This window comes from Ciconia boyciana, chromosome 1 (assembly GCF_034638445.1).
Source record: "Ciconia boyciana chromosome 1, ASM3463844v1, whole genome shotgun sequence".
NCBI lineage: Eukaryota > Metazoa > Chordata > Aves > Ciconiiformes > Ciconiidae > Ciconia > Ciconia boyciana.
This window is the reverse complement of record NC_132934.1, coordinates 103,238,085-103,264,570: the sequence shown is the minus strand read 5'-3', so window position 1 is coordinate 103,264,570 and position 26,486 is coordinate 103,238,085. Positions and strand designations below refer to the sequence as shown.

Sequence of the window (26,486 nt, the reverse complement as noted above, 5' to 3'; positions counted from 1 at the left end):
TAAGGCAGGATTTCAGGTAGCAGAGCCTCAGACCATGGGACCGCCACTGCCAACCTCGAGAGCATCCCCCCATACTGGGGCCTTGCCCTGCCTTGGCCAAGCTCGTAAAAGCTGCCCCAGAGAAGCCAGCTGTCCCGGCTCTTTAGAGCACTTCGGCAAATCCAAGAACATCTTGGAAACATTACAGCTCTCACCACACTGCGTACACTCTCCTCACAACTCCCTGGCTGTGGCAGGGAGAAGATCAGCCTTTCTATTCAAAAGCAGGGTCTTCTTCCATTAGAGCAAACCAAGCCTAAGGAAAGTTGCTACAGGAGCTCCAGTTCTGCAGAGCAGACAGATCAGACGAGATAGGCCAGCCAGCAAAATACATTTGCATTACACTTTCTATATATGGTTCAGAGCATGGCACACCCCAATCGCGGCTTTTATTCTCTTTAAGGGCCCAGCCCTGCAAACACTTAATTTTACATGTGTAAGTAGAGTCCCACTGAAACACAGTGGAGCTACTCATGCAAATAACGTTAAGAGCGTGTAGGGCTGTGGCTCCATTTCACTATTCCATCTGCAGCAGACCCAGTTTAAGAGAATCCTGCTGCACTCTCTCACAGTTATTGCCGCTCACTTGTGCCAGTTAAACTATTTATGTGGCCACTTACAGGTGAGCTGTTTAAATGATCCAACTTTTTTTTAAAAGCCCTACTAACAAGAACAAATCCTTAATGCCAGACCAGCTCCGATGTAGATTTCATCCCCACAAGCAGCTGAACTGGCACAACTGGAGGAGGTGGAAACATCTGAGGAACAGGAACTTTTGAAGATGGGATTGAGGGCAGGCGAAATGGCGACATGGAGCCTTCGCCTGTGAAGACTGGAGGCATTACTCTCTTCTGAAGTTACACCCTGCTCCTGACCATCCACTCTCTGAAGTGGAGCCTCTTCCACACAGTTGTTCCACACGAAACAAGTTTCACCTCAAATGCAACAGCAGATTGAGCCTTTTCAGTCGTTAATGCTTAAAAACCTTCCCTCAAGAAAATCTGTCACCATCAAGAAGGATCTGCCAACAGTCACTATACACAGGATCAGGGATGTGCGCTCGCTCCTCCTTGCAGGTAAAGGATGTAGTCACCATGAGCATCTGTAGCCAGTACACTGCTTCTTCTGCAGTCAAAGGCTCCCTTGCTATTAGCTTTGACATGGCACATTTGGGCCATGCAAAGTGTTCCCTACAATTTTTTTCAGTTTATGGGCTATTTTATCTCTAGCAACTCTGTGCTGAAATTGCATCACATATTTCCTGTCTGCTGAGGCAAGATTTCCCTCTTTCAGTGTGATTATAACCTTCCAGCAGGGAAGCTCCACTAACTCCTTAAGAGCTTTGCTCTCTATACTGCCTCCCGACTTCTGCATTCATGTACACCTGTGCAAAGTGGGTGTAAAACGCTATCACTGTTGGAAGTGAAGAATACACATCGTTAGGAGGATGTTTTGCTTTGTTTGTTTGCTTTAGGTTTGGGGGGTTTTTGCCCTCTTCTCGCTCTGGTGTAAATGATCAGAGGAGCTGCAGGACGAGAGCGAGATCAGGCTCTATGAAATCTTTTTCACAGGAGCTTTGAGTTTTACATGGCTGCGTGCTCTAATGAGCCTTCTCGAAAGGAAACAACCCATTTCTGCAAGGAATCCAGGTGATTACGGTTCGCATACCGCCGTGATCTCTCTGCATGGGCACAGGGGAGCTGCCTTCATGAATCTTGCTGCAGGATGAAGTCTAAAGCTGGACAGTGTGAAAGAGACGGGAAAGGACCACAGGGAAGCATAGTTTAACATCCACTGTTAACTTGGAAAAAACCCCTTCTCTCAGAAAGTCTTTTATTTATTGTAAATCATTCCTAAAAGATTAGGAAATCAGGCCTGGGGGAGGGGGAGAGATTGTTGTGCCTTGCTTTCTAGTTCAGTGTCTTTTGGTATTAGACATTACCCTGACTCTCCCCAGTTTTGCTGAACCTTAGTCCTGCAAACATCAGAGAACATTCTTCACTTGGCTCGGGTGAACAGTCCCTCTGTACCCTGATTTGTGTGGGACTTCACAGACTCACAGAGGAGGGAAATGCATATATATCCATCTCAATGTTAATACCCATATATATACACGCACACACACACATCCCCCCCCAAAACACACATACACACACCCCTACCTCTGCCCCCACTGCTGGCATAAGACCACCTGTAGCTCACCTACACCCATCACTACTGCCTCACTGGCTGCACAGTGCACAGGGCTCTGTTAGGAAGGAGACCGGCAGATGGATCTGACCAGCACTGGCTGCACAACATCACCCTATGTCAACAGCGTACAGATGACAGCAAATTCAGCTGGGCAAGAAAGGCCTTGCTCTCACTTTTCCTATCTGCACTGAAAAGAGAGAAACGGTTGATCTTGTGTTTTCCTATTCACACATGAACATCCAAACAATCTGAGCCTTAATCAAGTTTGGGCTGGAGCATGGAACTGGGCCTATGGTTAAAATACTCTTCTGGATCTCCAGAGAGCCTTCTAGTTGATCTGCCCCCCTTCAAGACATTATCCCACATCAAAACTCTGACGCGATGAACAAGTTCCACATATTATAACATTCCAATTGCAGGAAGCTCTTGCCCTATTTAGAAAGCCATCTCCCGAGTCAATAAGCAGGTATGAGGCAAATACCACGCAGCCATAGAGATAAACGCTCAGCTTTATCTCCTATGATTAAAAAAAAGGAGAAGAAGAAGGAGGAGAGAAGAGACACTGAATCAGAAAGGAAATCAGGTAAACAGAATCTGGGGAAACATATGCTCATGCAACACATGAAAAATATGAATTCATACTAAACAAAGGTGGGAAATTTTGGCATACAGGAGACCCCAAAATCCATGTTTGCCCAGGAACACTGCTCCCATTACACTGCCCCCATGTTTTACAGGGAACCGCTAACACACACCGAGTGCTGTGGTGCCGCCAGAGGAATTTGGCTGTGGAATCGCCTGACCCTTGAGCCTTTTAAGATTCTCAGCCATGACTTTACACTCCCTTTGAATGTTCATGATCGTATTTGACTTCAATGAGAAAAGACAGGGCAGCAGCTCAGGAAATTGCCAAACTCACCTCCTGCTTCCACTCAGCCACCTGCTGAGCCTAGTCCAAGACAGCAAGCCCCCTTGCACAGCCACGCAGCTACGTCCTCTGTAATGCCTGCCCCACAGCACCGGGGCACACATGTGTGTGCTTGCACGGCGTAAAACCAACCAAACAAAATTTAATTCCCAAAGGAATATTTCTGAGAAAGCCATGACCAGCTGAAGAAAGTACCTTTCATTAGGAGCATCCTTCTCAAGGGATAAATAGAAGGAGGCTAAGTCTGCCCTCAGACAGACAGAAGAAATCATGTGTCGCCAACACATACAACAGCCCTCGCCCTCTTGGCATAACAGGCTTTTTGTGCCTTCCTGTGCTGCTCCTCCAGCATCCGGCTGCGCAGGGTACCCGACTGCTGTACAACAGGGCAGCAGCGCAGACGGGTTACACTCAGGGACTACAGCTGCCCCTACAGTCAGCGCACAGGTGTTTGAGGGTAAAATTTTGCTCATGTCTCCCCTGCAAGGCTACAATAAAATAAAAATAACTTCAGCATGACTTCCTCTCTAGATTGCACGCGAAGAAGAAACCAAGCCCCCACTGTACTGCAGACTGGCCCATTAAAGCGAACGGTTACATTCTTGCTATGAAAAAGTAGGCGTTGTTGTCTGTTTTGTGAGGCAGAAATCAATATTCCCGCCTCCTCTCCTTCTGTTATTTCACCTTGAGATACTCATGCTTAGATAGATGAGATCTGAATCTTACTCACTGTTACTGCAACTTTTCTTTCTCCAGCATTTCACAGGGTCACAGATGTTCTTGGAGTCCTAACCTGCCTGTAATTTACCACTCAGCTCCCCAAACTGAACACCACTGGTGACTGAAGTAGTGACTGATTTTCCTTCCAAATCACACCATTGCAGCTATTTCTAACTATTTATCTACACCCTCTATCTCAGTCATTTTGCTCCCTGTGTGCTCCAATAACAACCCTCTCTCTGCCACAGCCTCTTTCTTCTCTGGACCCCTATAATTCAGTCCCTGGTGCGAGCCTCTTCCACACCATGGCCATCTCATATAAATGATGTTTTATTGTGAAATGCCCCTTCTGCTCTCTGTCTCCCTTTAATCTAACGGGGGTGGGGCATGTAGCTTGGTTAAGTCTACAAATTTGGGTGTGGGGGGGTGAGGGGGGAAGGACCTGGGTGACGGATGCTCAGCCCAGGCGAGCCTGAAGCAATGTTGGCTGGGGAGAAACAAGCAGGGTAAGATAAGCTAGCACCATACCGCAACAGCTGCTCCTTTGACTAGGTTTCCCTTCGGCAGTTCAGATTCAGGGGCCTGGATGGGTTCCCGCAGATCAGGTAGCAATAATGCCAGGCTGACTGGGCTGTTCTGATGATTCCTCTTGGATGCAGCTCTGTCTACTATCATGCCTGCCTCTGTCACCTAAGGATTAGACAACTGCAATATGCTCTGTTTGGCACCATGCTATAAATCCATTCATAAACTGAAGGCAGTGCAGAATTCAGCACTCTGTTAGATAAGCCATGTCTCTCACCCACGATCCTTCTCACATTTGTGCTCCATTTTTATGCCATCTGACCACTGGTTTCCAGACAGATTTTAACATGTTCCTGTTGACCTCTAGTGCCTCGCATACCAGAACCCTCCCCACCTGAGAAATCACCCCTTATATTTCCTAGAAGCTGTAGAAAAGACATCGGGTATTCTCGCATAGGTACCTAGGAGAGTAGAGCTGAGAGTTGTTCAGTCTTTAATTTGCCATTGTTTGCTGGTGACAGTCTGATGAAATTGCTTGAGTTATAATGAAGACAGTTTTCATTATCTGTCATTTAAAAATGTCAAGGGAGCTTAGACTGAATGGGTAGGTGCTACCTGTTGTTTCAAATAGCTTTTGATGAAGGAAATACATTTCAAAAGTACCAGTCACTGATTTACAGGTGCTGTACAAAGATTACATAAAACAGTGAGATCCCTCCAAAGAAAGCAAGCAGATTTCCCTCTTGCTCTTTAGTTTAGACATTGGCTTATCATCAGTGCGGTGCTGATTTTCTTCTGCAGTAATCATCGGCGGCTTTCAGATCTGCAAGATCCTAGATGATAGAGGACTATACCAACAAAAACAGGAGTCTTCGTTATTAGAGGGCACTCAAGAGTTTTGGCTTAGCTACGTAAATGCTTCAGCTACGTAAATGCTTCACTCTCATTCTTCTCCATTTTTACTTGTGCACTTTTATGGTGCAAACTCTGGACCACTTTAGCAACAGATGTCATGACTGGACATAATTCTGCCCAAACATTTTGCTAGTCCCTCTCTACTGAAGGTGTTGGCCTCTTCACAGCTGAACTGCAATAACAGACTGTGTGAATGTTCCTAGTCCATCTGAGCACAAAATCTGCCAGCTTATTTTAAATCATATCTGTTTATTCCCTAGCATGAATACATCTGCTTACAATACCTGCCTTGCAGGTCCTCAGAGACACCTAGGACAGCATGTTTCTTTTCTGCCTATATCCTTATATTTTAGAGCATCCATTTAACACGTGAGATGGTGCTGCATAGGGGACCTGCCTTAGTAATGTAACTCTGATGGGACACACACCCTGTGCCTTGGCTTGCTTACAAGATGGGCTGTTCCTACACACAATCCATATCTTTTGCCTGTCCTTTCTGTCAAACCAAGGCAAAATGAATGCCAGGAGTCCAGCCAGCGTGCAAGGAATGCAGGTAATACTCTGGCTACAGTGTCTTCAAGAACCACTGGCATTTTTGGTAATTGCTTTTATACGAGTATCCAGCATCAAAGAGTGTAGCATGTAAACATCTAAATGCTGAGGCACAGGTACCCTCCCCTTAAGAATCAGACAACAAAGATTGCTGCTGCTTTGTCCAGTTAACACAACCTCAGCCTGCCTGGGTCCCGTGCAAGTCAACTAGCTTCCTCACCCAGGTCCCCGTTTCCCTCGTGCGCAGAGACTGCAGTGTCCCCTATGGTGTCCTAGCTCTTGGTGGTGTATATGATGTTCAAAACTAAGATTTGATGGTAATAAGGAAGGAGAGAAGGACCGAGCCTTAGGATGGTGGACTCTGAAGTCACAGATGTGGGGAAGAAATAAGAGTTGTTCTGAGACTTGATCATTTCCACGTCTTGTTTCCATTAGGACAATGTTTCCCAGGCACGCACTTGAGCCATCCTTACAAAGCATTTCCCAAAGAAAAGGGTTTATGATCCTGGCAACAGGTTCCAAAAAAACATGTCCCCAGCTCCCTGCTGCCATAAGCAAGCACAACTCCAATGATTTCAAAAAAGCTGCACTTTCTGCGGCCCTAAGGCTATAACACTATAGTAAACAAAGCCAAACACCGTAAGCCAGATGCTTTAAGGTCTGAATTCAAGTTTTCAATGTCTTACACATATGATTCCCAAAAAGACGGCTGAAGCCACACCTGCTGGCTGTCACAGAGCTCTTTCACCCACCGGCAGAACATGGATCCCAGGGCCTCATCCTGAGGCAGAGCGATGGCTGGCGGACCTCAGCCTGCTCCTCACGAGCACTTCCCCTTGAAAGGGCAGCGGTACCCCACTCCTCTAGGCTCTGCGCTGCGTCAGCGCTCCCAGCCTCCCTGCTGAGTCCTCGTGCCCTTTCCAAAAAGAAATGCCACACCCCACTCTAATGGCCATAAGGATGAGTTCGAGCAATAAAATGCTGATACCAAAACTAAATGACCTTACAATTTCAGCTGCTTACCACTCCGGTTTCTTCACTTCCCCATCATACAGCTTGTTTTCCCTTTACATCTGAAACATCCAAACAAACACCGCTCACTCCAAGCAAGGGATAGCTCAAGGCTGTTGCCAGACTAGGTTTGGGATCCACTGGCACATGCTGAAAGCAGACCCACGGCTCAGTTAGACGACAGCATACATCCTGAAGTAAGAAGGATGTAATGCTGGATAGTTGCTGAGCCCTGAGTGAACACAGCAAATGAATGGTCTTTCCAGCTTCCGAAGTGGTCCCTGAAGGCCAGCAGTAAGGGACTTTGGCTTGATAACATAGTCTGGGGAACATACTGCACACAGATCCAGTGAGTAATGTTGAAAATCCATAGGCAAAGGAAGTGTTTTAAAACAGAGGAGGAAAATCTACTTGAAATCAATACCGTGAAGGTCTCTAAAAGGAAACACTCTGCAAAAAAGGACACATTTGCCACATATAAATCTTTAATGATATCTTGTAGTTCTAACAAAGCCTTTAAAGAAAAAAAACCTAAAGAAAACAGATACTGTAATACACCTGATAGAGCAATCATCCTCACATGGCAAAATATGATTTTCACACCTGGTAAATGAAATGACTCTGCTGCATCTCGAGGCCAGGCTTAGGGGCTAAGGTGAGCTGTTAATGGAAGGTTAGAGACCACATAAGGGCTCTTCAGGGAGCACCTTTCAGATCCTCTTTTCATGTGCAGTAGCGCACAGTGATCAGAAGGCACTGGTGGTACATACTAAAGTCACTGTCACTGACAGTGGTTCTAACTGTGCAGTCGCCAAGTTGATAGCTCGGGTTAAGATAGCCAGCTTGCATGCCAGAGCTTCTCAGACTCAGGGTAAGGCTTCCTCTCTTGTAAGAGCAATCCTGTATTCTTTCATCTGCCTCCTGGCATGCCTTCTGCAGCACACCAGGGTTAACCACTCACTCTCTCCTCACAGACGAAGAGTGAAGCTATAGAGCCGAGACAACAAACTTTTCGACCGCATAGAGCTAGATCCTCTGAGCCATTAAAAGAAAAGCACACAGTGAAAATCAAGGAAAATACTGATCACAGGCCGTGCTGGCAGGAGCCCGATGGCATTCAGAATCTGCCCTGCATCAGCATGCGAGACTGCTAGATCCAGGCAGGATGGCTACGCAGTTTGCCAGTCACTCGGGAACAAGAGAGAAGTGAGACCTGTGGGGAGCCAGCAGGCCCCAGAGGTATGGATATTTACAGCAAAAAATCCAAGTGGAATCAGCAAGAGGAAGAGGCAAGGAGAAATGCACTAGATGCTCTAGCACCAAACAAGACACGTGGCTTAACAAGATGCTTTAGAATATCTGGCTCCATAAATTAGACTGTGATTCCCAGTTCTTTAACTCCCAGCTCCTGCTGATTTCTGTGGATAAAGGGGATGTTTGGCACTCCCAAGATCAGACGCCAGATCGAATGCTTTTCAAGAAGTACACAGTATGTTCCTAGGGGAAGAATGAGCTAGAGCTAAGCCTTCAAATGAGCAGAAGGAGAACCTCCTGCCCACAGACAGGAAAGTGGTAACCTCCTTCACTTCCTTTGTGGCTTTAACCTAAACCACAACTCCTCCCTTTGGGTTAGGAGTCTCTTCCACTCATTCAGATGTTTGTCAGCTTGTCTCTAATATCCAGCATCCATCGCTGCCACACAGGAAAAATAAAGCTCTCCTTCTTTTTTCCTCTCTCCCACACCCCTTTTGCAGTTTCTTTCCTAAGCAAGAATGGCTTCAAGGCACGGCAAAGCAAGTCTAAACTACAGCTCTTCAGGCACAGGCACAGAAATTAGCAACTGCAACATGAGGGAGCAGGGAGAAAGGAGACGTTGGCATACAGGCTACACCAACATTTGGGAACGCTGGCAGTGAGGAAACGTTGCTGCCAGCAGGAAGAGTGACGCCAAACCAACTCACGGGGCTTTTCCAGGAGTGCGAGCACTCCTTCCCAGCCTCGGGCGCAACATCCCCCCTTCTTCCCCAAGGAGTTTCAGAGCACGGACGAGGTGCTGAAAAGCAGGGGGCGGAGGGGGGCGAGTGCAGGGAAGAGCTGTGAAGCCACGGAGGAGGCCTTTTTCCCATGCACACGGAGGTGAGAAGGCCGGGTCCCACCATCCCCAGTGTGGGGCATCCACTAGGGAGAGGCGGCAGCTCCCCCCTCACTGACATCCCATCATCTGCTGAAGGCAGTTTTAACCATGTGAGAGATAGTGGCTCCCACTCAAAACCCTCCTGGTCCAAAGGCTTGACCTTATGATACCCAGGTGATTCCAGGTGTTTTTAGGGAGAGTTGGGCCTTGTGAAAGATTTGAGCAGTACTGCACGGGCATTTTTTTCTACCTGACAACTGCCTATACCAGGTAGGCAGAGAGGTACTCGGGGGTAACCTCTCCCGCTGCTCCCACGGCAGCACAGCGGGCAGCCACACGTGGTGTTGAGCGATGCAGTCGCTCCCTTGTCACCCCCCACTCCCAGGACAGTTTGGGACTATTTAGGGTGAAGGGGAATGCTTTTCATTCCTCCAAGATTTTCAGAGATTTCAAATCATTGTTCTATACCTGATCAGGGAAAAAAAGAAAATGTTTTCACCGCTTATACCTAGAAACTCTGAGCAAGTGAATTAAACACAATATTTAGTTTTACCTTCCTGAAGCACTTCATTTTGACAGCTTCAAAACTTTTCTCCATTTTTTTTTTCAAGACGGGACATGAAACTGGAATCAACTTTTCCCGAAAATAGCAACAGTTTTGGCAAATCAGCAATTTTCTAAGAAAAATGTATCACCAGAGAAAAATCCTAACAAAACCTAGTTCTATTATTTCCTCCCAGCACCACACAAGAATATGCCTCCGTGGTGTAATTCAGCCTTAAGTTTCATAGCAACTCTGATTCAGACATATTGCACACACAGATATTAGAATATGCCTTTGACATCATGCAAGCAATGCAAAATAGTGTATATACAATATGGCCAAGCAATGCTGCTATGGAAACCCTTGCTTTGAATTCCCGTATATGGGGTGCTTAAATTCTTATCCCTAATATTGCTTCAACAGAATTTCGTGTATTTTATTTCCTTGCTCAAGTCACCTCGCTCCTTCTGGACTCTCCACCTTGGAAAAGAAAGGTGTTTTTGTGGGTGAAGCAGAAGGTGATGAGATCTGTACCACATTCCTGGTGCTGCCATACACACCAGCTCCATGAGCTACAGCAAGAGAAGGAACTGATTTGTGCCTCAGTTTCTGCAGCTGTAAAATGGAAATAAGCTGACGTCTTACTTTGGCTATGACTCAAATGTGCTTTGAAATCCTTTGTGACAGCCAGAAGATGTATGCATCCTTATTCCTATTTGTTACTTTCCGTAGGCGAGGAGTTACTGTCCTCTACAGACCTATGCTGATGATCTCTCTATATTGAAGAACCAAATCAGGAAGTACAGTCGCCCACTCATGTAGCGAACAGATAAGTAATAAAGCGGCGCACTTGCCAACTCCTAAGGAGGTGGTTTCTTAAAAAGACATAGGAAGCTTTCGTGTTTTGAAGCTGACTAATTTCAGAAAGTTCCTGTTTCGCTCTCTTTTTCTTAAACTTCTTCAAAAAACGTCTGTTTACCTGCTCTTCTGAAGTGTCTTCTGCTAGGGAGGGTCAGACAGGCTAGATTAGAGGTGACAATGCTGGAAGAAAAGAGGACACTTCATCTGTCCATCTCCTCCATTTGCAAGGTGCTCCTGGTGACCCTACCAGTACCTTTTGGGTCTCACCCCAACAAGGAGAGGACGTTGCAGCCAGCAGCAGCCATCTGAAACTCTGCTGACCGCTTTGGGGTGCAGCACATCCCGGGACACATGGCACCACCTCCTGCAAACTTTGAGCAGAATGTGCAATCTAATAACGCTCACTCAGCAGCCAAAAAAACTCACCCATGCAATCCAGTGATCGCAAATGCAGATTAAGTTACTTGCATTCGTCTGACGGTGTAATTGCCAGACTGCACATTCGAATGAGTATTTGTTTAACTGTGTGATATACAGATAGAGCTTATGCACTTGAGGCCAAATTCACCCCTGTTGTAATTTCCCTAACTCCAGTAGCAATTACTCAAAGGATTAATTTGGCCCACAGTGTTTCCTAGTATATGTGATTCATCATTTCTTTCCTATAACAAAGAATAATACACTGTTTCAATCAGTGGTGATGTCCTGGCCTCCTTGAGGCTGCCGGACTCCCTGTTTAATCAGACATAAAACAAATCACTTGCAGAGGCAGAGGCGTATAAGCATGCTTTAATTACAATATTGTAACACCAATTAGAGATCTATCTAATCGAGGACTCAGTACTTCCTACTCGGGTATTACTCCCATGTTGGGATAATTACTGCTAATTAAGCTTGGAACTAATTAGGCCAAATGATCTCATTTATACCAACATAGATGACTTCTAGGAGTTCACATACACAAAAAAAATCCAAGGGTGATTTTATCACTCCTGGACTCATCAGCACTTTGCTTTTGAAAGGGACCGTCCCTCCCCAATGGATAAGCTCTGTTAAAATTAAAGTCCCAGATCTCAGATGATCTCAGATTCTTCCCAGGTAGAGAAATGCTCTCTGAAGGCGTTTCAGTTGGTCGGCCCAAGTCACCTTCTGCTCTAACAGACACAGTGGATTAACAGAGCTGTGTCCCATCACGGCCCGGTTTATTCAAAACCTACAGACCGCTCTCACTCACTGGTGGTTACAACTTCTCAGTGCACTTAGCACTACCTATACCACCACAATTGCTGCACAGAGTAAGGTTTGCTGTAGGGCGCTGTGCAGTGTTAAGACTTACAATAACTTAAAAAAAAAAAAATTTTAAACACACAGGTAGCCATATGTACTTGTTGCATGATTTGCGTCAATGCTGCGTATAATTAGAAGTTACATCCCAACACTGTTTAGTAACAGTGGCTCAGCTGTGCTGTATGTGATGGCTGAGGGAAGAGGCTGACTCTAGCTAACGGAGTTCCTTGCAAAGCCTGTCTGTGCTACAGGACTCACCATGCTCACAGTCTGCCTGTATCTAACAAAGTTGGCTTTACACTGCAGTCAGAAAAATAAAGGACAGCCCATGAAGCTGTGTTTATGTTGCAGCTTCTCCTCCTCCCCTCCAACCCCAAAATTTCTGCACCCGCTCAGCACTGAGATTCTCAGCTAGAAGAGACACTAAGGCAACTACCATTTAGACCCACTCTTGGCTTATGGAAACAGTCGCAGGCAGTAGGTAGGGTGTTCCCTGCCTAATGTTGACATGGCTGAACTGGTGGGTAAAACAAAGCTTAAAAACAAGACCTTTGACCACTGCATTTTTGTCTGGGTATTTTGGGGACTATGAGTTGGCCAGTATTTCAACAGTTGCTGCTCACCCGAAGATGGTTTGCACAAGTAGCATGACTTCCTCCTGCAGTATTCGCTCCTTTCAGTTTCACGGCTGAGTGGAAGAAGCATGCCACCTACCACAATACCAGTCCCACCTCTCGAAGTGACGGGACATCTTTCAAACGCAAGGAAGGACTAGTATCCAAGAATTGGCTGGGAGCACCCATCCTGGCACCCATCCGTCTGCGCTATGAACTTTACAAACCTACATGGCCCCCTGTCCCTGGGTGGTCAGAGCACCTCAACACCTCTGCTAAGCCTGTCACGTCTGCCGAGCACGCAAACTAGCGGGTCTGTGCTATGGTACAGTACAGGTAAGTCAAGAATGGTTCAGTCACATTCACTGCACAGGCCATCTCTTTTTGTACATCCCTTCTTCCAACTCCTGCCTCGAATTCAAGCCTTTCAGGATCCACTTCAAGGCACAGCATGTAGTAAAAACCTGCTTTCTCTTTACTTTTGGCTTTCTCTCACCAGCTGCCTTTATTACTCCTAAAGCTTCCTCCTAAACACCTCATTTTCTTATGCTTTCTCATACTTCAGGCTGGAATCCTGAATCCGCTGAACCCAGGAATTCACCTTTGTCTCCAGGTCTTCTTCCAGCCTGCCCCTTTATCCTCACAGTGATCATTGTTCCCTGGTGAGTCACAGACACCCTCCCTTCTCCCCTCCAAATGCCTCCTGAACAATCTTCTCTTTTCCAAAGCCTGTCAAAACTGAGCCCAGCAGGATTCCCTACACCAACCTGACCTGGTTACAACACCTCCTGGAACTGATCCTCCAGCTGTCTGTGAAATTTCTGTGGAAGTGCCACTTCTTTATGCAGTACCATTAGCAGAAGATTAATAAATAATGCACAGGAATAACACAATCCCCAATAAACAATGTACTACTTCTCCTATTTTCTTAAGTGAGCAACATGGTTCCTAAATCTGATCTCCCCCTCCAGTTGTTACCCAATCCTCATCTCAGCTACCAAACTCTCTCCTCCCTCCCCTGGCAAGCCTGTCATTCCTTTCTTCCCAGCTGCCAAGGCCTTCGCTGCTACCTCCTCCAGCCCAAATACACTAGCAGACACGAATGCAAGCATCCATACACATATCAGGTTGCATGTTGAAAATGCACATGCTTCCATACGCTGCAATACAGTAGCCCACGGCCCACTGAATCATATTTATTTGGGTATCTGCTGGAACCCCTGCAGGAAGAGGTGAGCTGGAGAAGATCTTCTAATGGAAACAAAATCACTGAACCCAAAGTCTGAGCAAGACAGTGGTAGATAGATGATCAGGGCAGCGTTCAGCAGAAGCACACATTGGGCCCAGGGGGCCTCTCTGAATGGCATCTTTAGTGTTAAAAGGGAGGAATTCAGAAGCTTTAGATCAGAAGTGCATCCCAACTGGGCATTAGACTCTAATAAATAAGATGTTTTACACTGACAGAGTGCCAGAAACCTCCTAAGCTCTGCATACAGGCATCTCTTCAGTCGACAGTGGTTTGGATGGCAGAAACCAAGCAAACAAGCTCCCTACGTAACAGAGGAGGGAAGGGGAAGCAACGTCCTGGTGGAGGAACATCAAGTCACAATCATGACAGAAAGCACCATGAATGCTCTAATTTGGGACTACAGTAAGTCCTTCAGGACAGGGACTGTCTCCTTCCGGTGTCTGGACAGCACACTGCACAACGGAACCTCAGTCCCATATCAGCACTTCAGTATGCAGTGTACAAATATTTACTGTCACCAGTGGCCTGCAAAGAGAGGCCATCTCAGAAGGACCTCCCCAGGGGCACCTGCAGGGGACGATGGAAGTTTGAGTCAGCGACCTAAGACCCAGACCCGGGGAGCTCGCTGCGAGTCACAGTTCAGTATGTCCTCCTTCCAGACAGGTTCCCTCAGTTATTTTCAAACACTCACCGATTTGGGGGGTTTAATACGTTTTTTTCAGAGCAAGTCACATACTCTTATTCATGGTGTGCCTACATGTAGAGGTCCAGCTGGTGGCCAGCCCTCTATGGCCCTATATGGCCAACCCTATAAGTGAAAAGAACAGGCAGAAAGTGCAAGGAAACAGACACAGGCCAGAAATAATCGAAGTCTTGTTCTCTCTAGCTAGCCATGGGAAAACATCCAGGGTCCCAGCAGCAAGACGGCAAGAGAGTGGGGACACTGGCCCTGTCCCCTCCCATCCTGAATATCTGGGTTGGTACCAGCTGCATTTCCAAAAGGAAAGCAAAGGGGCTGCTGCTTACTGCAGGCAGCTGCCAGGTTCGTATCCTCAACCCTCTCAAGAGCCCTGGCTCAGGCTCTTGTTGCATAAGGCAGGAATGCATCACTAAGCCTGAGGTTTAGAAACAAGACATATTTATTTGTTATTATTTTCAGTTATCTGAGTGCAGTAAAGGTCAGAACACTTATCTTCTGGGGTTGGTTCCTGCTCCCACTCATGTGATTCAAAACCAATTGAATGATTTTTCCGTACTTCTCAGACAGAAAAAATCCAGTGGGAATGAAACCTGATACAGGGCATTTTCTAAAGAGGATCTGTGGGAAACGAGGATCCACCGCAATGGGAGGACGGGGGCATTCCTGGGTACCTCCTCCCCAGTCCCCATCAGACACAATGAAACACGAATAAAGATGGGTGGGGAGGCCACAGCTTTTTACCTAAGTTTTAACCTAAGCTGATCTCAAGGACTGGAGTGGACAGGTCACCTACGTGATACTCCCAGAGCTGCATTTTGGGTGAGAAGCCTCAAAGACATAGCTGCATGTCCTGTGCCCTGTACATGGGCTGCTCCATAATCTCCAAGATTCATTTATGCAAAACACGGGAAGACATGCTTTTTCCTTTTGCAGTGAATTACTTCATTAACCTTTCAGGAGCTTGCCAACAGTGAAGCAGAAGCAATGGGAAAATTACTCTTCTGGAGGAAGGGGACTTATGCCATGTTGCTAACAGCACATACCTGGGAGAGGCCAAAGACACCAGCAAATGATGGACCCTGATCTAGTAATACTCTGCCTTCCCCCTCTGCTCTCCCAGGCACCCTCCGGTCTCTGCCCTGCTCTTGCAATGGCCCTTCTCCTCTAGCTGCTGACAGCTCACAGCATGACCAGAGAGACAAGGAAGCCAGATGGGAAGGCAAATGAGGCAGAGGAACACAATTTCGGAAAGAGTCTGAAGAGAGACCTAGCCCAGAGGCAGAGCGGGAGGGAATGAGCAGGTAAAACAGGTGAAGCAGGTATGGAGAGGGAGAGAAGCAGCTGTGGGAAAAATGGGAAAAGGTGTACGGCAGCTTGCATGGCGTGCGAGGGATACCATCTCAGCATGCTAAGGAAGGGTCAGTCTGTTGCAGAGAGAGAAGGGAGAAATCAGGAACCGTCTGGTTAGGAGAGCTGAGGCTCGTGACTTTTATGAGCCTGGGATTGAGACATGCCTGGCAGAGGCAAATGTGGTGCTACCCAGAAACAGAGCTAAACTCCACTGGAGGCCAGAAAGTCACCACACCCTGTCCTGTAGGACACGGGATGAACTTCAACACATGGCCATCTGCGTGACCTCTTCGTGCCTTGCTGTCAGGGACACCTGATGAGCCCTGATTTGGCCGGCTCTCCCATCAGCCTAGCTGCAGCCACCTCTCCCTGCCCTGGGGAAAGGACTTCTCCACGCCACATGTCCCTGTTGTGGGATGCCAAACAGAGCCTATGAAGGGATATCCAAACAACCACCACCTTTCAAATGTCGCTGCTGGCCAGGATCCTTGCAGCCAAAATCCTGTCCCTGCAGGGAGGTGGTTAAATAGGCTGCATCCACTCCGGCTGACTCGGAGGAAAATCTGTCCCACATCAGACAGTGGGATAGCCTCTGCATGGGATCAGGTGGCTCTCTCGGGCAGATGAGAGAGGGGTTCTCCCTAACGCAGTGACCCTGCTGCCCCTGTCCCATCCACAGAGCAACCCTCTTCCCCTGCTAAGCACAGGTCTCCCAGGAACAGCGCGCAGCTGTCTTGACCCACTGGGTGCTGGCTTGCTGGCTCAACGCAACTCTCTAACAAGATGCAGAGGCCTCCCCAGACGTTTGGTGCTAGTCCTCTCCCCCCTCCATCGCGGCTTTCCCTGGCAGAGGATGGGACCCTGCACTCAGCTGGGAGCGATGCAGGGGGACAGTCACCCTCCTCTTGACAACCACAGACGTCTCCAAGCAGCCAGGCAGAACACAACCCACGTTTTCAGGGCAGAGTGTCGAGAGCCAGGGGGAAGTCGGGGGAGCGAGAGCAGGACAACGGGCCAGGACCAGAACAAGTCACGAGGCCATGTCAAGGAGGTAAGGTCACATCAGGAGACAAAATTTGAGACTACAGACTTCATCAGGCTCCCAGGGTGAAATAAAGCACACGGACATTGAAGTGACAACCGTGCTGCAGCTCAGAACAAGACCGAGGCAGCCCTGTCCAAAGCCGTCGGCGCACAAGCGGAGGGAGTCTCACCTTGCTCAGTCAGAGGGCAAGCTCCACCCTGCCTGGCCGGTGGCCGGGCCATGGCCGCAGTGGGGGGCTGTCCGGCCGATCCCACGCCCTGTCCTTCTCGCGCGGGCCCCGGCCAGCCAGCCCCACCGGCAGCTCCCTTGCGGCCAGGCTGCGGGGACACACAGCCGGGGACAACAAAAAGGGGTTCACGGCGGAGAGACACACAAGGGAGGAATTTGGGGAATAAGCTAGAGAGAGGCAATAGGAAGAGTGTGCGGCGCATGAATAGTGGGGGAGGGTAGAAGATACAGGGTGAGAGAAGAAAATGACATGAACAGAAGGAAGGGAGCTGCAAATAGAAGGGGATGTGGAAACAGCAGAGAGAGACAGATTGCAAGAGCGGTGGAAGTAGAGGAGACCTAGAGGGACAGAATATAATAAGAACTCTTAAAATGAGGAGAGGAGAGAGGAGAGAGGAGAGAGGAGAGAGGAGAGGGGAGGGAGGGAGGGAGGGAGGGGAGGGAGGGAGGGGAGGAGGAGGGAGGGGAGGAGAGAGGAGAGGAGAGGAGAGGAGAGGAGAGGAGAGGAGAGGAGAGGAGAGGAGAGGAGAGGAGAGGAGAGGAGAGGAGAGAGGAGAGGAGAGGAGAGGAGAGGAGAGGAGAGGAGAGGAGAGGAGAGGAGAGGAGAGGAGAGGAGAGGAGAGGAGAGGAGAGGAGAGGAGAGGAGAGGAGAGGAGAGATTTATGGTCTCCCAGGAAGGAAGAAAACCCTGCACTCTTTTCTCCTCAGCTTTCAAAGGTTTTGCAAAAGCAGAGTGAAGAGTTGTCATCCTCATTTTAAGAAGGGAGGAAGTAAGGCACAGAGACTGAGAGAGGCAGTGAATGAGTGAGATGGTAGAAAGGAGCTTCGCTGCCTACTTAAAGTCCTCCGTCAAAGACACAGGTGAAGAACAGCCTTGACTTTCTTCTCCTGAGCACACCAGAGAGAGCCCACTACCCAAAGATGGTAGAAAGAGGGCCTGCTAGAAAAATGAGAGATAAACCAAAGTAGCATAGGAAAAAGAGCAGCACCTGCTCTTTTTTCGCCAACACCAAAGTCTCTGGAGATCAGGATTTAGACATATTCAGAGTAAATTAAACTAGAACACACCAAAACAAGCAATGTCTGAGTGCTTGCGTGGAGAATTACCCGCGGGGAGAAGATGTTGCAGTGCGGGTTCAGGTACTTGCCAACCCTACCTGCTTACAGCCAGCTGCAAGGAAAAGAGAAGTGGGGTGCGCAGGAGGCTGTGCAACGGGGGCTCTGCTCCTGCAACGCTCACTAACACCTTTCATTTGCAGCTTTTTTTTTAAGTGTCTAGTATTTATCCAGTTTAATTTGCACCACCTTTACGTTTCAACTGCCACTATGGAAAACAGGGGGTTTGTGTGTGCAAACAAACACCAAGCCCCCAACACCATGTATGCCTGAGCCAAATATAGTTTGTAAGAGCCCTGGATAAACCAAATACCTGGTGCCTGTTTGCACTCCTGTACACACATGGGCAAACAGAGCTTCCCAGTTACCCACTGCACACAGGAACCCAAAGGATCCAGTATTTTCCTAACCGCAGACAACACTACTTTATGGCTTGCTAGCACAGGAATTGTCTAGGATTCCCTCGTCAATGAGTGACGAAGGTCTCTCTGCTATAAACTGATGTTAATGGCAGGTTGTGTACCTTGTTTGTTTATTGCTGAGGAGGAATGTTTGTCGTGGCTGTCAAGCTTATAAAAATATTTCCATGACTTCAGACAGCTTGGCATTTTTACATGCAGCTGAGAGAGTGGGTGAATGTACAGATGAAAAATTGAAGAAACATTATTAAGGGAGGAAAGAGAATATCTCCTAGCACCACCAAGACGGCTTAGAAAGGCCAGAGAGGTCAGAGACATTTCTGAATAAAATGCATTTTTTTTCCCCTGGGGGTTTCCGAAGAGCTGGCTATAATTAAGCATTACAATACCTTTCTGGAGTAGATAAGTCAGCTGAGGCCATCTGAGGTTAAAGGACTTGCCCGCGATCACACACAGCAAATCAGTGGCAGAGAGGAGAATTAAACCCAGCAGGATTAGCTTCTAGTACCCAAGTCCTACACACCTGGCTGCCGTTCAGATCAAAGGATGGGAGCTGTGCTGACTGTGGACCCCACTGTCAAGCACAGGTCCTCCAAGACAGTATAGCAATCGGGCGAAAAGCTGAGCGGCAGGCAACCACCCTAACTTAAAGATGGTAATTGTGAAAACAAGTGACAGAAGGCTGGGAAGCAGTGCCTAGTTACGAACCGTGGTGCCAAGTGGATTAAATATACATCGATAGATTCAATTACAAAGAACAGCATGCAAAATGGAAGTGACTGCAGTCAAGGACCCAGGATGGCAAGAAATAACCCCAAACTATAAACAGTTTTAGTAGGAAGAAATCTGTGCTTCCAGACCTTGTGGAGAAGGTGCAGCCTTCTGTCTCCAGGGGGACTGTCCCGGGCCACCCCAGGTAGTGAGCGGACAGTGACACCCAAGCCCCAAGGGCTAGTGAGAAGCCTGTGGGACTCAGGTTTAGTGGGCTGAGAGAGATCCGTATCACCTAATGTCTAGCAGCCCTTTGTTATCACTGTCACCAGAGAAGCCGGGGAGTGAAGTGGTGGAGAAAGTGAGCTATTCCCCATCCTCCCGGGCCGCCCCTGGCTCGCCGGGGCAGGGCTGAGATGCACCTGCTGAGCAAGGGGTAGGAAACCCGTTCCATGCTTCGGTCCGCGCTGCCCTGGGCTGGAATATCCGAGGACACCCTTGCTGGTGTCGATATTCAGCCCTGCATCCGTCTGTGCCCAAACGCACGTTCTGTTTTGGGGGACTCTGGAAAGTACCAGATTTGGCAGAAGGTGAGTACAAATCCTGACACCACTGACCAACTCAATGGTTCAGTGCTCCTCGTCTGTAGCGGGAACGGAAGCTCACCTCTTCGCTCTCCTTCTTCGCCCATGCATTTCCCCAGGGTTTCAAAGAGTTATGAAATTATCATTGTAACCCCCTCTCCCAGCTTCATCCTGCGCTTACCACAACACATGTACTACCCTGATCACTAGTAATGAGTTCATTTCCTCCTTCTTCTTGGAGCAAAAATAGCAAGGAAAATCATTCAGCACTCCATACACACAGCTGCCACCTGAAAAATGCAGGTGAATGCAGTTAAATGGAAAGGCAAGTACAATCTCAGACCATTTTTGTACCTGGAGAACGAGACCAGCAGTATTTTGCATGCAAGATTACAGGTCCATGTGCAGTTGCATTTTCACATTCCATTACTGCAATTGCACATGGCCAGTTACAGCAGCAGCTTACAAAAGCAATTGCTGCTAAACATACAAAATCCAGCCCCCAGATGCACACACGCAAGACTAAAATACTGGTCCTTATTTTTCTGCTACAGAAAAAACATGTATTTGCTAGTTGCCTGCCCCCTGCACAAACACCACACCAGTGTATTTCCTTGCACTTATACTTGTATGCTGATCCGCATATTCATTCAAGCCTTGCAATAACCTAAAATACATACAGCATTTTGCAATTAGAAGCATCCCAAAAATGCAAAAAAGCCCCAGTTTTTGCAGAAAAAATTCTTCTCCCAGCAAGCAACTGTAACCGCCTCTCCAGCTAGAATGTACTGTCTGTTTAAGGCTCCAGAGAAACACGGCACTAACCCTTTAAGACAGTAAGAGATGAATACTTTTTTTCATTTAAACTACAGGGGAGTTTTACCTAGATAGACTGCAATTTCCTGAGCTCGAGTCTGGCAAAGTGCCCAGGGCTAAGACCACCCCCGCCCCCCCCCCTTCTTTTGGCAAAAATTACCATGGCGTCTTTAATAGTCAGAAGTAGTTTTTAGGGATTTGTTTTTACAAAAGATGCCGAGACAAAACTCAGCTGTAAGCAAGCCCGGGTACGGCAGAATTTCTTCCAAGAGCTAAACTGATGCGCGACGTCCTAAGTGTACTATCCCCAAATACCCTACCGAGGGATGGTTCAGTACTGAGTCAGAGGGAAGCGGACTGAATCACAAATAGCCATTCCTGCAAACTGCCCCCCCCCCCAAGTTTACAATCCGAGCAGTGACCAGGTTGCGGTTAGCTTGGGAAAGCTGATGAGATCACAGTCTGGGGAGATACAGCCTCAGACAGCCTCAAGTTTTGTTAATCGGCTCCTTGTTTTGCGTGGAGACAGGGACAGCAGTTGTTATACCAGGTTTACCATATGTTTATGATATTGTTGTTATGGGAATACATGTACAGTCCGTGTCACTGGCAAGTTGTGCTGTTTACTGCTGGAAGGACAAAACAGAATTCACTGTCCAACGGAGCGCCGAGTGTGCACATACTTCTAGCAAAATTTATCGTAGCATGAGTCACACTCAGTGCAACACCACACGCTTTGTTCATGCGATGGTGTGCGAGCCCGCTGTAGTGTCTGCACAGGAGCACACGGCACTTCACAACCGTACGCAAGCAGTTCGGTGTGCTGCTCCTTCCCCGGGAGGCGGGCCAGCATTACCCCCATTTTACAGATTTCAGCAGGAAGATCGATCTGAGCTTTAAAGCAATTTGCCTAAGGCTGCCCGCCAAATCAGTGTCAGGATCGCAAGTTCTGCAAGACCTCCATGTCCGAGACCACCGTTTCTCAAACAGGACAAGTGAAGGATAAAGCAGGGATAATGTTAACTCAGTTATGTACATAAGTCCACGTCATATAGCAGAAACATTTGTTTCCCCATGTGTCCCAAAATGGTGTTTAGGGCAATGAGCTTGCTTACAGGACACAGGAATAATGTGTTTGTGTGTGCGAGACTTATCAAAACCACGATGCCTGAGACGCCTGCACCCTTAGGTGTAGGGCAGGGAGCATCAGTGAGTGGTGCTCACATCTCCAGCCCGTAGGAGCAATGTCAGTGGCTCAAGTGGCTCTGCCATGCAGGACCAGCACCAAATAACTGCTGAGGAGAAACCCTCTTGTCTGACAGCCCCAGCACCGCAAAATCCAGGCTGAAGGAGTGAAATACATTTTGCTTACTGCCAGCCCCACCAACTCCTGAGCCACCGCTGAAGATCTCGGAGGCGAGAGCAGCTGAGGCGAGAGCAGCTGACTGGAGCAACGCACAACCAGTTCAAAGGAAAACTGATTTACCCGTTTAGTCTCCTTCTAGACATCAGCAAACAGCATAAGAAATGGCCAACTCCCCTCCCCGCCTCCCCCTGCCTCTGGCCCTGACACGTTGCCATTTTCTGTCCCCGTCTCCATGCAGCTAGTCACATCCCATGCCGTAGTTGAGGAGCGGCGTGCAGGGTGTAATTGTGCACGCGATCTCTGGGGAAGGGCGGCATGGGATGCAACCGACTGTCCACAAAGGAGCAGAGGTAGGAGGCCAAGGCTGGTTATTGGCCTCGAGTCATACTTGCTGATCGGCGCGTCGAGGATTTTAAAGCGCATAGCTGATCAGATCAGCAGCTTGTCCTAGAAGGAGAAAAGTGACATAAAATATGCACAAGCCTTCCTTCTGTCCTGACAGCAGGTTGAGTTTTCAGATGATGTGGAAACAGCAGCCTGCTCTCCTCCCCCCAACATGGTCTCCTCTCGTGCCTTTGCTGCAGCGCTGCTGTCTTGTTCCCGACTCCGGAGACTCCGCTCCCTCCCCAGCCTTCGTGCCGAGGCTCAGGCTCTGGCCAGGGGGCTCCATGCCACTGTTTTTACGCCCGCTCAGCCCTTGGCCTTTCTTCTCAGCATGCCAAGCGGGGGCTCATTAGCGTTGCCTGTTGTTAAGCTTTTGTGGCTCAAGCCCATCCAGCACCAAGCTGGAACAAAAAGGGCATCAAATCCCCATCCAGGGGGGTGCAGAACTTCCCCACGCTGCCAGCCCAGCTGGAATTCAAACAGGTGATCCCAGAGGGGAAAGGCGGAGCACGCACGCGTGTGATCTGCGTGTGCGGGAGCAGCGTGCAAGCTCTGTCTGCAACGAGCAGGCGCTGCTTCAGCTTCTTCCCAAAGAGAGCAACTTCGAGTATGTTTGACCCAAGATCAATCCTCTGCATGTGTATGTGCATAACATTTTTATGGCGTCGCTTGTGCATGCGATGTCTGTGGTATGTGCCTCCTCCGTCACAGGAACGCTGCCGTGAACGGAAAAGCTAAAACATGGCACATACTGGTTTTAAGTCTCAGCTGCCCTGCGCCTCACATCGTAATTTGTGCTACTGCAAACTTGGCTGTCAAATACTACTGCTACCAGGCTGGTAGAATAAGCTATTATGTAAACTGAGGAAAACATGAGAATTGGGCCGTGTCTGTGCAGGAACCACGCTTACAAGGTGTGCACGTTGCCCCTCAGGAGGAAGAATGTGCTACACAAGCAGGTGTGTTTGCACAAACTTGCTGTTTCCATGCATGCGGAGGGGCTGGGTGCGCAGGAGCATTCATGATAAAGCTTTATTTTGTCCCCACACGTATTTTCACAAGAGACGAATATTTTGCCCTTGCTGTTGCCAGATTCCAACATAATTAACAGAAATTTACAAAGACATTTTAACAGAAGGTCCCCCTACCAGAGAAACCACCTATGGAAAAGGCAAGCCACACGCTCTCTCCCCGTCCTCTCAGCTGAAATCCTTGCCCGAGTCGCTATCACCCCTTGAGCTGGCTACAAAGATCTCTTCCCGCTACCAACTGCCCCAAACTCCGCCGAGTCAGAAAACACAACCTCTGTTTTCCTCCATGCCGAAAAGTCCTGCTACATCACGTTCAGCTTAGCTACGCTCTATCCTCGCTCATCTCCTGATTCAGTTCAAAATTCCCCCTCTTTTTAAAGCCCTCCAAGGAGCCGGTCCAAGGTCTTCTTGGACATCCTTCCTCCCCGCTCCCCCATCTGTCTACATCCTCTCTCCGCAGGTTTTCCACCCAGCATCAGAGCCATAGGTGCCAGAGCCTCCTCCTCCTCCTCCTCCCCAGGTCCAGCTGCCTGGAACAGGCATTTTCTCTCCCTACCTCATAGCCTGACAAGTCTCCTTTCAAACATGATCTGATACTTCTCCCCCTCCTGTGACAAACAACCTCAGCCTTTCTCCCTGCTTCTCACATACCTCCATCACCGGACTCTCTGACTGTAAAGCGTGCGGGATAAAGGTATCACGGAAAACATTACAGCAAATCATGGGGTTTTGCTTTGATTCTTTTTCTGCTTATTTATTTATTTTTTGAAGGGAGGTAACAAGTCAGAGAGAAGCTGGCTGAGATTTCTGCCGTACATTTTTTTTGCAGCAGCAAGATCCTCCATCTTCCTTGCTGGATTGAATAGGGTCTCAGGACAATTTAGACTCCCTCCCCCATCTCCCATTCCTGCTCATATTCTTCAACACATGATGCTCTCCTCCCAGCCTTGACTGGGAAAGCACATATCCTCACTCTCTCCCCCTCTTTCGGCTCCTGCCTCGCTTAGGTTGTGTCAGGACATTAGGATGACGAACATTTGTGCAGCTCCGATTCTTGTAGGTTATTTTTTAACAAAACAACTAGAATCAATGAAACCTGAATGATGGCAGATGACAAACTTAAAAGACCTCGCGAGGATGCACCTAGCGTACTGGGAGGCTTTCTGCATCTCACGCCAAAAGGAAAAAATAACCCTCTGAATTCTAACCAAAGCCAGTGCCGATGCTGTAGTGAGGCCGTGAGGGCGTGAGGATCGGGGCTTCTCTCCCCTCTGCCTTCTATTTTTTTTGCTCTTGCACATTATCACCTCACCAACAGTAGGTTAACAGGCACAAAACCTCCAGCAAGCAGGCAAGCAAGCAAGCTTCACATTGCTGCCCTCCCGCCGAGCCAGATATTTACTTGCTGATAAACGGCAATTGTAAATACATCTCATTTAATCTCCCAACATCCAGGAGGGAAAAAACATCTCCCATCCCCGCCGCAGACTTCCCGGGTCTGCCCGGCTCCGGAGGCAGAGGGATGGAGGACTGACAAAAGACCCCGGCTTCCCACCCTCCCCCGGGCCGCCCGCCGCCCCCGCCGGGCTTCACCCCGGCGCAGGGCAGCGGGGAGGGCGGCCGCCCCCGGCCCTCCCCCGCCCCATCCTCGGCCCGCCGCCCCCCAGAAGCCGCCGGGACAGAAGCCAACAGGTGGAAGGAGCTTTTTGTCCCTTCCGCGCTCGGTCCCGGCTCTCTCCCCCCACGCCGGTCCCGGGATCACCCCGGCCACCGCGATCCCCCCGCCGCCGGCGGGAAACTGAGGCACGGCGCCGCGGGGACGGCCGCCGCCGCCCGCCCGCTGCAAAACTTTCCGGCCCCCCGCCGGGCCGAGCCGGGCCGGGCCGCGCCGGGCCGGGCCGAGCCGGGCCGGGGGAGCCGGGCAGCGTGCGGGGGCTGACTGCGGCACACGCAGCCGCCCGCCCGCATGCACACATGCCGGCGCGCACACGCCGCCCCCCGCTGCTGGCAGCCGGGCCGCGCCGCGCCGCGCCGCGTCGCGCCGGGGGAGCCGGCGGCGGGGAGGCGGCCCCGGGGGCGGCGGCGCCAGCCATCGGCCCCCCGCCGGCAGCGCGGCGCGCAGGCTGCCCGGGGGCGGCGGGGCCGGGCCGGGCCGGGCCGGGCCGAGCCGAGCCGAGCCGGGGCGGGCGGCGGGGCCGGCGCTTACCTGCCTCAGGCGGCGAAGGCGCGGAGCGGCATGTCGGGGGGCGGCGGCGGGGAGCGGGACCCTGCCGGCGGCGCGGCCTGCGCTCGCCGGGCGCTAGGGCAGCATCAAGGCAACTTAGGGGGAACCCTTGCGGGGCCTATTGTCTGCGCGGGGCGGCGGGGCGGCGGGGCGGCCTCCCCCCGCGGGCGCCGCGGCGCTTGGTACGGCCCAGGCATTCATGCCAAGCGGCTTTCACACATGGAGGCTTGTCTCCAGTGGCTGCTGACAAGCCACAAACAAGACGTCCCCCTCCCTCCTCCTCCTCCTCCTCCTCCTGCCTCCTCCCTCCTCCTCCTCCGGCCTCCTCCATGCGAACTCCAACTCCGGTGACAGGCGGGCGGGCCGGGCCTCGCCGCCGCCTCTCCTCGCACCCGCACCCGCACCCGCCGGGGCGCGGGGGCAGGGAGGAGGCCGCCCGCCGCCTCCCCGGGAAAATGGCAGGCGCCGGCCCCGCTTTCCCCCCGCCGAGCCGGCCCCGGGCCTCGCCGGGAGGGTGCGGGGTTCCCAGCCTCCCGCCTCCCTCAGACGGCATGCCGGGCTCCCGCAGAAAAGCGAACGGGAAACGCGCGAAGTAGATAATACATGTCCACCGCATCCCTTCCTCGCAAGCGCCGCCGCGAACTCTGTCTTCCTCCGGCGCTCCCGCTCCTCGAGGGTCGTTAGCAGCAGGGGAGCCGGCGGAGAATTTGCCTCATTTCCCCCAGGGTCGCGCAAATAGCCTCGCTCGCCAAATGGTGGAGAGCCAGCCCCGGGGTCAGCTGCACCCCGCAGCCGCGAGCCCTCTTCCCGGCAAGGCGGTGGCAGGAGGCGGGAGAGAAGGGCGAGGAGAGGAGGCACAAAAAACAAGCCCTCGTGGGCTCCCGAAAATTTTTGCAGCCCCCGGCCCTGTGGACGGCAGGGGCGAGGCAGCCTAGTTCTC

At 50.0% G+C, this 26,486-nt stretch overlaps 1 protein-coding gene across 5 annotated transcripts in view; it reads right to left on the bottom strand.

The window, feature by feature from the left end:
* Positions 1–25,790, bottom strand: part of BCL9 (BCL9 transcription coactivator) — a 60,944-nt gene extending 35,154 nt beyond the window's left edge. For 3 of the 5 annotated variants that reach the window (XM_072885792.1, XM_072885764.1, XM_072885819.1), the window contains exon 1: positions 25,529–25,789. The gene's annotated coding sequence lies outside the window, so the exon portion shown is untranslated. Of the gene's footprint in view, positions 1–25,528 lie in introns of all 5 variants that reach the window. The other 2 variants (XM_072885828.1, XM_072885801.1) reach the window with 2 other exon arrangements.
* Between the last annotated feature and the right edge of the window lie 696 nt (positions 25,791–26,486).